Here is a 13,811-nt window from a genome sequence, read left to right as displayed (position 1 = left end):
GCCTTGCTAACTCTGGTTAAAGGTGAATAGATGATACACTTACAAGGCCTTCTCAGTCAGGATGACTTATGATATACCAACATGGGATTGAATTTCCATGTAGGGCCTAAGAATGGAGAGAGAGAGAGAGAGAGAGAGAGAGAGAGAGAGAGAGAGAGAGAGAAGAAGAAGAAGAAGAAGAAGAAGAAGAAGAAGAAGAAGAAGAAGAAGAAGAAGAAGAAGAAGAAGAAGAAGAAGAAGAAGAAGAAGAAGAAGAAGAAGAAGAGAAGAAGAAGAAGAAGAAGAAGAAGAAGAAGAAGAAGAAGAAGAAGAAGAAGAAGAAGAAGAAGAGAGGAGAGGAGAGGAGAGGAGAGGAGAGGAGAGGAGAAGAGAAGAGAAGAGAAGAGAAGAGAAGAGAAGAGAAGAGAAGAGAAGAGAAGAGAAGAGAAGAGAAGAGAAGAGAAGGGAGGGAGGGAGGGAGGGAGAGAGGGAGGGAGGGAGGGAAACAGGGAGGAAAGAGGACACCTTTAAGCTCCTTTAAGAGGTGCTGCTGTTCAGCCAGCAGCATTAAATAGGAACTAGAAATTATAGGTGTGGGTAGCTTAGCAATCTAAACTTTGCTTATGCAGTCAAAAAAAACGCCAAAAGATACACAGTAAAAAGAAAAGCTACACAGTAAGTAGGGAAAAACCTCTGAATATGCTCCAGTGTGCTTTCCAATGTGCATAAGCTTAAGAAAGAAAGAAAATGGATATAGGTAGTTCTAGAAAGAAATAGTTTTTAAACATAAAATAAAGTCTTTAAAGGACAGTAAAAGTAATCTAAAAGAAAAAAGCCACATAAATATGGGAAAAACACAAGGCATCTGGATCCTGTATACAATTGTGTTGATTTTGAATTTTTTGATTGCTGAAAAGCAAAAGACAGCAGCTAAGAGACCCAGAATTGAAAGAGAGACTGTGGAAATAAAACAGCCTAGATATTTTAGGAATGCTTTAACTTTAAAAAAAAAAAAGTCAAAAAATACACTTGTCAAATAGAAATCAAAAATGCTTTCTTTGGTGAAGTGGTTTTGCTTTTATTTCTACAGGAAACAAAAGGCTATGGATTTGTTCCAGGTTAATATGGATCATGTTTGATCAAGGGAGACCTCCTGAAACTTAACTGGTGATATCTAACACCAAAGGTTACAAGTGGTCTTCCCAGGACTTGACTGTTATCTCAAATTTTCTCAAGGACCCTAACGATACTTCATCCACATTCAGCAGGGAGCAGTCTAAAGAAAACAATGTTTACATTCCCAAGAGTTGGGTTGTGGGAGACTTTTGGTTATTTGTTATGTTATGGATGTTTGTTATAATTTAGGGGAATAGAGGAATAATAAAATAAAGCAGATTATTGAATCTATTTTAAAGTAAAAAACAACTATTAATCTCAAATATTTTGTATTGTTATTGACTTTTGTATACTGATACAAATTTAAGATCATTTTGTTACAACACACTGTAGGTATGTTTCTACTCTTGTTTAAGGTATTGTACCTACAAAATTCATTTAAAAAGATAAGGTAAAATTGTAGCTTTTGAAAGCTATTATTATGAACTATATAGGATAATCAGGAAACCATAGGTTAGTGGTTAGTCATTTATAACAATCAAATGTGTATATATATGCTAAGTATGTTTTCCAGATCATATAGAGATATATTTTAGATAAATAGTCATTAAACCTTCCAAAGGCCCATAGAATATGGCATTTAAATTTTTTAATAGGTTTTTCATGAAAATAAGACACATCTGCTCCTGGCAACACCAATTTATCTCATAAAAGGATGATGTGTATTGAAGAAAGTCCATAAGAGTTTGCTTTCATTGTGGCAAGATTAGCCATTTGGGCAAAGAAACTGCTCTTGACTTGACTGCTATGTACTGTGCAGACTGGACATACAGAACCCACTGGAAAGAGATTGCTGAGCTTTGTCAGTACAAGGTATAACAGTCCTTCAACTTTTCTGCTTTACTGAAAAGTTTGCCAGATACTCTAGGCCTGTAGGCTGAATATGGATGCCCTATCATTACAGAATAATTTTGGATGACTGTCCAGACAGCCAACTATTTCTGTCATTTCTAGAGTTTTAGAAGTTACTTGCAATGCATGTCCTGCTTACTCATGTAATATTGTATCTTTCTGGGGTCTTTGATGGAGTTAAAGACTAGAGAGTATAATTATGGTTTTCCTTAGTTATGACAAAAGATAAATTAGATATGAAACGTTAGACTCACAAAGATAGGATAGCTAATAGAGTATTTTCTTTAATCTTGCCAAATACAAGTAGACTAAATATTAAACTGTAATTCTTGGTTTATACCTGTTTTGTTTTATGTAATTTTATAATGTTAAAGTTAAAACCTTCCTCTTTAATTAGACAGAAAGGGGAAAATGATGTGGGATGTCCTTCTGTATGTTGCGAATATGTATTGCTTTTATTGATTGATGGATAAATCTGTATTCTGGCCTATAGTAGGGCAGAATACAGCTAGGCAGGAAAGTCAACCTGAATGAATGGATGAAGAAGGCAGAGTCAAGATAGACACCAGCAGCCACAGGAGGAGAAAGATGTCAAAGCATAGACATCTTTGATAGAAATGGGTTAATCTAAATGTAATATCTAGCCAGTAATAAACCTGAGCTATGGCCAAACAATTGTAATCAATATTAAGCCTCTGAGTGATTATTTTATAAGCAACTCTGAGACTGGGTGGGACACAGAAAAGTCTCCAGCTATAGATGTAGGTCAGAGGGCTCCAATTCCTGAATCACCTGTGTACTCATGAATTCTGTGATATTTGACTCTGCTTATTTAAAATTCTAGTGCAATGGTTCTCAACCTGTAGACCACAACCCCTTTGGGGGTTGAATGACCCTTTTACAGGGATTGTCCAAGACCATTAGCAAACATAGATATTTACATTATGATTCATAGTAGTAGCAAAATTACATTTATGAAGTAGCAACAAAAATAATTTTATAGTTGGGGTCACTATAACACGAGGAATTGTATAAAGGGTCATAGCATTGGGAAGGCTGAGAACCACTGCTCTAGAAGTGGATGCTTCAGCATCTACTTTCCAGGGAAATATTTGAATGGGAAAGAGTCTCTGCCATCTCATTTCTCTTCATCACCAAGGACCAGTTAGTACTTCCCAATGAGATTCTGGCCTACTATAGGCCAGAATACAGATTCTCCTACTATCTGGAGATGACGATAGCTCTAGGACATGACATGAGATGGCTGTCCAGCCCAAGTCTCCATAGATTCTGCTTTAGGAGTAATATGCAAAAACCATGGTTCCATTTTTAAGACCATTTCCTTAAAAAGAATAAAAGGGGAAAAAGTGAGAGTACTAACCAAGTTACCAGTTGAACTTCAGGAGACAAAAGGACCCAGTGTCAGAAACCAGCAGACTGTATTTATGCTACCCTCTGCTGACTATATTTTCTATTGAGGCATATGTCTCGCTGTAGAGTTTCAGTTGGCCTTGAACTCTCAGAGATCTGCCTGCCTCTGCCTCCTGACTTTGGTTATTATAAAATCCTGGTTGATTGGAAGAACCAGTGCTCCCCAGGGAGGAGGAAGAACAGATTGCACCTCGATACCATACGAGGTCAAAAGCATCCTGTGCTACTGGGAAGATCACTGGACACTAGCTAGCTGACATCTTCCTGAAAAGGATGTCGGACTCCAGAGGTGAAGCGGTTGATAAATAATGACTAGGTTGAAGTTTAAATGTGAGCCGTAGATACTACCGGACCACAACAGAAACTGATGCACAATAGGACCTGACCTATTTCAGAAGTTGAAAAAGCCAGAAGAGTGGGCATAAAACTGTTTGGTCATGACATCACCATTCTAGAGCACTTTCTAAGCTACTTTTGTAGAGTTCTGGAGCTTAGGCATTTAAAGCCCCTTGCACTGTGAACTGCTCATGGGTGTGAACTTGTTTGGTATCCATCACTGTGTACCAATATCACATTAGCACTTAGAGGCATCAAAGGGGCAGGAAAGTGTTTACATACATACATTAGAGTTTAAAATCGATTTTAGTTTGGAAACTTACTATCAGTGGAGAAAGCTTCAAAACTGAAATCTGGGCATTCCAGAAACCCACCCATGGGTGGGAGCCCTACCTGTCCTGAGGGGGTCAAAGTGGGTGTTTCCACGTAGCACACATTTCCAGCTGCACAGATGTGGATCTGCAGTTTTCTCCCCAAAGTCACATGTTTTTTTTTTTTCAGAGGCAAAACAGGGGCTCCATTTTGATCTCTTGGCCCAGTGTCTCAGCAATGTGTTCTTTTTATGTCCTTCAGATGACCACAATTGCTGCTGCCAAAGGATGAAGAACAGAAAGACAGCCCTTTTGGGTTCTGTCCTTTGCCCTTCCCTTTCCAGAGGACAACAGAACTAAAGGAAGGGGCTGAGCCTGTATTCTTCCCATGGGATTATGCACATGCTCCGGTCTGTGTTAGAGTTCTCAGGCCTCACAAAAACCCACTGAGCAGTCTCAGCTGAGGGACTTCCCCAGCCCAGACTGCTGGATCAGAGAGAGCTGGGCATCTCACCTGCAGCCATGTGTGCCTACCGTAAAGTATCTTTGCAGCTGTGTTTTTCTGGATGAGACAGGAAAGGCAGAATGAGCCGCAGGTTGTCCTGAGCTGGCCTGTGGTAATCCCTTCAAGAGCTGCCTGTGAACACACCTGCTAGAAATAAAACGCAATGGCTTTCCCCAAAGCTCTCTGGACATGACTTTAGGACAGGATTTCATCTCCGCTGCTGCTGTGTTCTCATTCGCCTCCCTCAGGAGTGCCCATTCTTTCTGGCCTGGCTCATTTGAAACCCAGCTAACTGAAGGGAGAGCCTTGTAACTCCTTGAACTACTAAACAATTCATCCCACCCTTCCTGAGCCACGAGGATGTTTGTAAAAACCCAAACAGCCTGGGGAGGTGTCAGGAAGTGATCCAAAGAAAGCATGCTGTTTATGGGCCAGAAACATTACTGAGATTTTATTCTGGCTTGCTTGTTTGGATTGTAAAGAGAATACAGCCCCTCCCAGGGAATGGCTGATAGTCTACCGGCTATCATTCAGAGAAACTACCTCCATAATGTCTGGCCTCAAGCCTCAGGGGGGCCAGAGAGGGAGACAAATGATGAAAGGGTGGCAGAAATAATTGTTCACCTAGTTCAGAGTAAAAAGGAAAAAAGGAAAATTTAGAAGATACTTCACAGACACTCTTACATTTGGGTCTTAACCATTGCTTTGCCTACTGGGATATGCAGAGGGGTTTAGTGTGGGAACACTGTAAAATGTTCCTTGCATTAAGACTAAAGAAAAGCAAACAAACAGACTCTGCTGTAGGACCAGTCCTGGCAGCACGTGTCACTTCAGGGACAGAGAAAGCTAAACACCAGTCCCAAAATGGCCACGCTTCCTTGATGAAAGGTGCCTAATACAGAAGAAAGAAGAGTGTCCTGTGGGCGCCACTATACTCAGAGTCTGGAATGGCTGACGACGGCCCATGTAGTAAAGGTGTGATCCCCAATGAAAGCAATCCGGGGAGAAGTGGTTGATTTGGGGTTACAGTTCTAGGCAATATAGTCTCGTGGCAGGAAGGCGCGTCAGTAAGAACTGAAGCAGCTGGTTACACAGCATTCAAAGAAAGGATACAGGAGGACATAAATGCCAGCGCTCGCTCATGGTTTTTTTTTTTTCATCCAGCCCAAGACCCCAGTCCTTGGAATATTTTCCACCACAGTTAAGGTGGGTCCTCCTATCCCAATGAACCTAACAGCAATAATCCCTCATGGGCAGGCACACCCACCGGCTTGTCTAGATGACAATCAATATTGGCCGAGACCTTTCCCTATACTCTTGCTATGATTAGAGAACTCTGGTTTCTTGCTTTTCTCAAATTCAAGTCCTAGCCATGAGGTGAACAGCTTTACTCTGCCACATGCTCCTGCCAAGATGAGCTCTGAACAAGCAAAGCCACGGGACCCCACTTTATAAGATGATTATCCCAAATGCAACCCTGAAGTATTACATAGTTGAGCAATATACGAATACTCTTAACCACCCATAGCTTTATAAATTATAGAAAAAATAGAAATGTAAATGAGATGGAAAATGGAAAGGCTAACAGCTTTTCTCCTTGGTACTTGAGGTCTCAGGGTTCAAACCCAAGGTCGCACACCTGCTAGGTTAACACTCTTGCCCAGGCCACACCCCCATTCTCCCACCTGCTATGGGACAATCACATAGTTTCACCCTATGAACTAGGCTTTGCTCTGGGTCATGCTAACAGGACTTTATATACCAAAACCAAAGACTTTTTTTTCTTTCTACAGAATTTGTCTCTAAGAGCAAGCTGTGCAGCTGGCTCTGGCGTTGTGGCTCCAGTTTTAAAGAAGAAACTGACCCCCTACGTTCTAAGCCATGTTCATGAGTAGTGCATTGATGCTCCACGCATCCTTCATCCCATCCGTTTTCCAGCATCACCAGACATGCTTGTCTCTACGATGGCAGACATCCCCACAAAGGCGAGGTTATCAGAGAAGGAGAGGCAGAATGACATCGTTATCCGCACTGCTCCATCCACTCTGTTCAGAACTGCTGACAGACGAATCAAGGAAGCCATGCCCACTGGTCCTGACCAGCCCACCTGGGAACTGCTTTCCGTAAATATGTGAGCTGCTGAGCTTCTCGTTTGTTCTTAAAAGGAAACCCAGAATATATGAAGCTCCAATCCCAAATAGCTGATAGCACCATGAAATGGCACTTTGGGGGCATTAAACCTTTTGGGGACTCTTCCTTTCTAGACGCCAAGTAGATTCTTACAAAGAAGGTGCTCAGGGTACTGAGGCCACAGCACTTTGTAAACATGGCTTCCTCAAAGGCTGTCGAGAATGAACCTCCAGCCTCCTTCCTCATCTTTAAATCAAGTTCAGGGGGCTGTGGATTCTCTTTAAAGCAGTTTTATGTTATTTTATTTTCCTCTCAAGACATGCTAACCATGGTCAATCTTAAAAAAAAACATATCTCAAATAATTTCCTGAGATGACTTCATAAGGCAGTAATTTAACATTCATTCAGCATGAAATCACAACCAAATGACCATTCATGAGAGTCACTTTCTACAGCTGCCTAAGGCAGCACACAGGGACCCAACATTTTCAACTCCCCAGGGTATGACTGTGTTCACGGTGCAGTTCCTGTACTTCCAAGCACAGTCTTGTTGTATCAGAAAGACTGATTTCCTTACACTCAAAACTGTGCATACATTAGTGAGTTTGGCTTTGCAGTTGGTATAGGCATTCTGAAAATTCATATTTTGAATCCTCAATCCCCAGTAGCTCAGAATAAAACTATCTGGAGATAGGACCTTAACGATATGGTCAAGTTAACATGGGGTCATAGGTTCAGGTCCCAACACAGCCTGAAGAATTATTACAAGAAGACTACAGTGCAGACACCCAGACTCTTGCACCCAGACATAGAGCCATGTGAAATGGCAACAAGCAAGCAGCCTTCTGGAAGCCAAGAAGAGAGTTCTCAGGGTAGAGGCCTCTTCCAAGACCTTGAGCTTAAAAATTTAGTTTTTAAAGTTGTGGGGAATCTTAATTTGCTCTGTAGCAATTCACTATGGCAGCCCTAAGAAACAAATATACAACTCACCTCAGACCCATGAGGAAAATGGAGAATCCCAATCCATCAATCAAATTCTCAGATTTCATAAGCCATGTCCAAGGGTATGGTCAGGTCACATCAATCCATGATTTATTTTTGCCATATTGGTTAGTAATAAAGACCAAGACCTGAAAAGCCTCAAAATTATTTCATGCTTCTTCTTCCTCTTCCTCTCTTTCTCTCTCTCATCTCCCCTCTCTCTCCCTTGTTTTCCTTTCTTCTTCTGTGCCTTTATATGCAAAATGAATATCATAAATTACAGGTCAAAGTTGCTACAAAGATAGCATGAACTAATATACCATAAGTGCTTCTTAGATGACAAAGAAGAATGCAATATGGCAGGCTTGACAAAACAGGAAAGAAATCTAACCCTGTGTTCCATCTCTTGCCACACAGTCTTCACCCCACAAACTGTCCCCTTGGTGTTTCCATCCCTTCAGTGACGTCCACACCCCACTCCTGAGACCTGATTCCTCGGGCTCTCATTGAGAGCCCATGTATCCCAGGGACTCTTTGATTGCTCTGTCTCTGCCTAGTATAATGAAATGTCCCACCAAAGAACTCAAGTTAACTTCTTACATCCATGATGTTTCTCAGCAGGAGACTTCCTGGAATCTCTTAGCAGCAGCTCCCAGCTCCCAGAGATGCCCATTTGCTCCAGGGCAAGCAACCATGACCCAACATTCTTGGTCCCTGTGGAAGATCCAACAACTTTGTGGGGCTGTCTTGTCATACCCTGGGGGTGTCTAAAGTTTATGGTAGGAACCAGACTCCTCTAAGATCTTCAGACCTGAGTCCAGATGTTCCCCAGAAGTTGCTCAGCTCCTGAGAGAGGAGCAAGCAGGGTGTAGAGGCTTGAGTGAATCCAAATTCATCCCTTAATATCTAAGAAGAACAATTTTTAAAATAAATGAGTATATGTGAAAGTTGAGGTGAAGAATGACATTTAGTTTGCTAGGTTGCCAGAAGAATTTTGAACTTCCAGTTATATAAACTTACATATCAGTTGGGTCTCATGTTAAATTAAGCTAGGATCAAGAAACGATCCTTCATGTTGTAAACTCATCGGTCTGGGGTCTGCACATTGTGGACGGCTGTTCCATTTTCTAACAGTATCTCTAGTTTCCTCTTTCGAGAAGTACAAAGATTCCATTTTCTTGTTTGTCTGTAGCTGGGAAGAGGGAAGCAACATGTTACTGCCTCACTGAAAAAGGTACCAAGCCAAGAGGCTAACATATACTGGAATATAATATAAATTATAAGAGTTAATAAGAAGCCTGAGCTAATGGGCCAATCAGTGTATAACTAATATAGACCTCTGTGTGATTTCTTTGGGATTTAATGATTATGGGAACCAGACAGGACAGAAACCTCAGTCAACGGGAGAGCCACACTAAGCCCTTAGAACATGTGTTTGACAAGCATGTTTTTTCCCCATCACAGACAACCTTGATACTGCCCAAATCTAGTCCCCTCAATACTGTGGAAACTGTGGCTCTTTAGGCTGTGCTTTACCCTGACAGACTCCATTTCATCAACAGAATCAGACTATGCCTTGAGTATGAATGACAAAGCAGGACAGCGGTACACCTTAGTGGGCACATGAGCTCTACTGTCTGCCTGTCACCATCTATGGGATGTAGAAAGAGCTGCGGGCCACTTTCCACCTCCCAGCTCCCAGCCACCAGCTAGCTTTACCCAAAATAACATAACACAAATTGTATTCATTTAAACACTGCCTGGCCCATTATATCTAGCCTCTTCTTGGCTAACTCTCATATCTTGCTTAACCATTTCTAATAATCTGTGTAGCACCACGAGGTGGTGTCTTACCGAGAAAGATTCAGTATGTCTGACCTGGTGGCTGGCTCTATTGTGTCTGACCAACTATGCTTTCTTTCTCCCAGCATTCTGTTCTGTCTACTCCACCTATCTAAATCCTGCCCTATCAAAAAGCCAAGGCAGTTTCTTTATTAACCAATGAGAGTAACACATAGACAGATCATCATTTCCTCCACAATGGGGCACTGGTAAACAAATTATTCCTAAGACTAAAACAGTGACAATTTATCAAAGTAAGTTGGGGAGATACGGGTATATTAAAATTATATCAGAAAAATAAGGCTCAAGAATGTATCAGACAGAGGAAGAATGAGTGTCATGTGCTCATAAGGACCTAATAAAGAAGAAGGCAGGACACTATGATGACAATAACCACACCTACCCATCATCTGACCACAGGAGGTGTGTCCAGGGACCAATAGAGAACCCTTGACTATCTAAGGGACACTATGATGATAATGACCACACCTACCCATCATCTGACCACAGGAGGTGTGTCCAGGGACTGATAGAGAACCCTTGACTATCTCAGGGACACTATGATGGCAATGACCACACCTACCCATCATCTGACCACAGGAGGTGTGTCCAGGGACCAATAGGCAGAGAATCCTTGACTATCTCAGGGACACTATGATGGCAATGACCACACCTACCCATCATCTGACCACAGGAGGTGTGTCCAGGGATCAATAGGCAGAGAACCCTTGACTATCTAAGGGACACTATGATGATAATGACCACACCTACCCATCATCTGACCACAGGAGGTGTGTCCAGAGACTGATAGAGAACCCTTGACTATCTCAGGGACACTATGATGACAATGACCACACCTACCCATCATCTGACCACAGGAGGTGTGTCCAGAGACTGATAGAGAACCCTTGACTATCTCAGGGACACTATGATGACAATGACCACATCTACCCATCATCTGACCACAGGAGGTGTGTCCAGAGACTGATAGAGAACCCTTGACTATCTCAGGGTCACTATGATGGCAATGACCACACCTACCCATCATCTGACCACAGGAGGTGTGTCCAGGGACCGATAGGCAGAGAATCCTTGACTTTCTCAGGGGCTTCAGCTCAGTCAAGTTCTCACTTCTGAGCTGACACATTTGATTGCTGTTCATCTGTCTGCTCATTCATCTTTCTAGACCCATACCTATTCATTTGTCCACCTGGACTCTTCCTGTCCATTGCTTCTACAGCCTCCATGTTCCCACACCTTGCTTCTGTAGCTTGACTTTAAGCTAAGGATCGACTTAAACCTTTGACCCTGCTTGTCTTTAAAGCAAGACTTTTAGCAGAGACTCTTAACATATTCCTACCAGATACCCATGTCTTCCTGTCTTTAAGCCTTTCTAGCTGTTCAGTAACAAACACACACACACACACACACACACACGGTGGGGGGGGTACAGTACAGTGTTACTGTGTGATCTGCAAGTCAATGTTAACTATTAAGATTAGAATAAAATCTCAGTCTTGGCTGGTTCTCAAGTGGGACCTTTTGGCAAATTTGCTGTGGGACAATCTTTTTGTACACTATGAATATGTATTACTCTCATTGTCTAGTAAAAAACCAATTAGCTAATAGCTAGGCAGAAAGAGACTGAACATTGTTGACAGAGGTTTCTGTCGCACTAGGTCCCACAGATGTTAAGTACCAAAGAAATCACACAGAGGTCTAAATTAGTTATAAACTGATTGGCCTGGTAGCTCAGACTTCTTATTAACTCTTATAACTTATATTAGCCCATTGTTTATGTTAGCCATGTGGCTTGGTACCTTATTTGGTGAGGCAGTCACATCTTGCTTCTTTTGTGGCTGGGTCACGACTACAGAATGCTCTTTCCTCTTCCTAGACTTCTCCTTTTCTCCTCATCCTGCCTCTAATTTCTGTCTGATTGCCCCGCCTATACTTCCTGCCTGGCTACTAGCCAATCAGCATTTTCTTAAAATACAATTGACAGGGTACAATCCATTGTCCCGCAGCAGAACATGACAGCCAGACTAGGAGAATTCTGGGATGAAGGGTGGAGTCAAAGGAGTTGCCAATCAAACAGAGACTGAGTCAGACATGCAAAATAGGATAAAGGCAAAGGCCACAAATAAACCTCGGGGAGATACATAGATTAATAGAAATTATTTAAATTGTAAGAGCTTGTTAGTAATAAGCCTTAGCTATTGGCCAATCATTTATAAGTGATATTAAATCTCTGTGTTAGGTTATTTGGAAGTGGCTGCCAGTACGGGAAAACTCAGCCATCACAAATTGTTGCCATGTCTGACTGACCAAGATAGATCTCAAGGCTTTGTAGAAACTGTCCTAAAACAGATATGCAAACACTTTGCTGTCTGTAATAAATCACTACAATGCAAAATTATCTACTTTGAAAAGACACATGTGTCAGTTGCTCCACTGCCATAACAAAGTAACAATATCTTAGCTGCCATAAAAAAGAAAAATGACCTGAACAAGATGACCGAAGCAATTGCAGTTTATTTACTTACAGTTCTGAAGGCTGGAAGTCCAGAGATGCCAGCATGATCCAGTTCCTGGGGATAGAGATTTTAGTTGTTCGTTTGTTTGTTTTGAACTAAAGATGGACACTGTCTTACTGTGTCTTCCATAGTGGAAGGGAACCAACCAGCTTCCTAGTGTCTTCTCTTCTAAAGACATTAATTCTATCAGGAGGTCCATCTTCACCTAATGTTCCCCTAACCTTAGTCACCCCAAACACCCAGCTTTTTGATGCTGTTACATCGTAGTAGAGTTCTGGCATATATACTGAGCACAGCTCACTGTACTTCTTAGGTTTCTCTTCAGGGCCTCCCAACACACTGTTAGGCACCGTGGACTGTAGCCAGACTTTGGCTTCTCTCCTTGCCTAGAGATTTTCTAAACCTATGCTCTCGGGTCACATTTGCATAAAGTATCTTGAACATTCATTTCAAATTCATTCATTTAAAAAAAAGTCAAAGCCTATTGAGTTGCCTTTGTTTTCTAAGTTTATTTTTAATTCTCTAATTCTTTAAATTCTAGTAAGGGAATTAAATGTTCTCCTAAATATGTGTGCATTCATCGAATAATTATTTATGAGGCAATGTTTTGCACCAAGTGCTGCCAAGAACCCAATAGTTAGCAGCCTGTCCTCAAGGATCCTATGCGCCTGCAGAGATACATAGGATCATGGGTAGGCCCACAGTCAACAGAAACTGGAAATAGGAGATAACTTTAGCAAAGTCCCCCAAATGATAATGATCTTATATTGAGCAACACCTGGTTCTAGTGGTTTGTGTGTTTGAAAGTTATCCATTTTCTTCTTCTCCAACCTGTTATTAGAGTAACTACAAGGATGGTACTCGGTTACATTCATGTTAAGTTTTCACACAGCACTAATGCTACCAAGTGTTTGGGACAGGATCCAAATTCCTCGTCGGTGCTGTCATGTGTCACTCATTTCCTCCTCTGACCCCCGCCCATCCTGATTCACTCTTTCCTGAGCTCAGGGACTTAGAAAATGCTGTGTCTACTTCACTGGGTGCTCTCCCAACCCCAAGTCTCAAATGCCCAAGTCTCAAATGGTCTCACTTCTTCAGATCATCATGGGTAGACCAGAGGCTTCTTTGACTGATGGATTCAAGGGCATCCTGCCAGTCTGACATCAATGGAATCCCTTGTTAGGTCTTCCCTCATCACCTAACTCTGGGTTTCAATCAATCGTTTGTGTCTTTGCCTACTTGCTGTCTACCTGTGTCCTCTGCAGGAGCGCAGGATGCTCGAGGACAGGTTGAGAGAAATGGAGAGAGTGCTCTAGAGCAGGAATGCTCTCTCTCCTGTGAGTTACCATCCCGCCACACCCATCCATGCCTTGCTACTCCCTGCCTGCCACGATTGACTGATACCTCTGAAACTGTGGGCAAAATCAATCAGTTCATTCTCAAGTGTTTTGATCATAACTACAAAATCTAGCATGGTCCAATGTACCAGCAGAAATGTTGAGGGCAATTCAGATGGCATGAATCCAGGATCACAGTGTGATTCACGTCCCTGTGGAAAAGAAACTTTAGATAGACACACAGGGAGGCTGCCAATGAAGATGGGGCAGAGGGCAGAGGGCAGGACAGCAGCTCTTTAAGCAAAGGAATGCTGAGTCTTGTCAGCAAATCCCTAGGCGGCAGGGCCAGGCTGCAGCAGATCCCCTCATGGCCTCAGGGAAGCAACACTGATCA

This window comes from Microtus pennsylvanicus, chromosome 1 (genome assembly GCF_037038515.1).
Source record: "Microtus pennsylvanicus isolate mMicPen1 chromosome 1, mMicPen1.hap1, whole genome shotgun sequence".
NCBI lineage: Eukaryota > Metazoa > Chordata > Mammalia > Rodentia > Cricetidae > Microtus > Microtus pennsylvanicus.
This window is presented reverse-complemented; position numbering follows the sequence as displayed.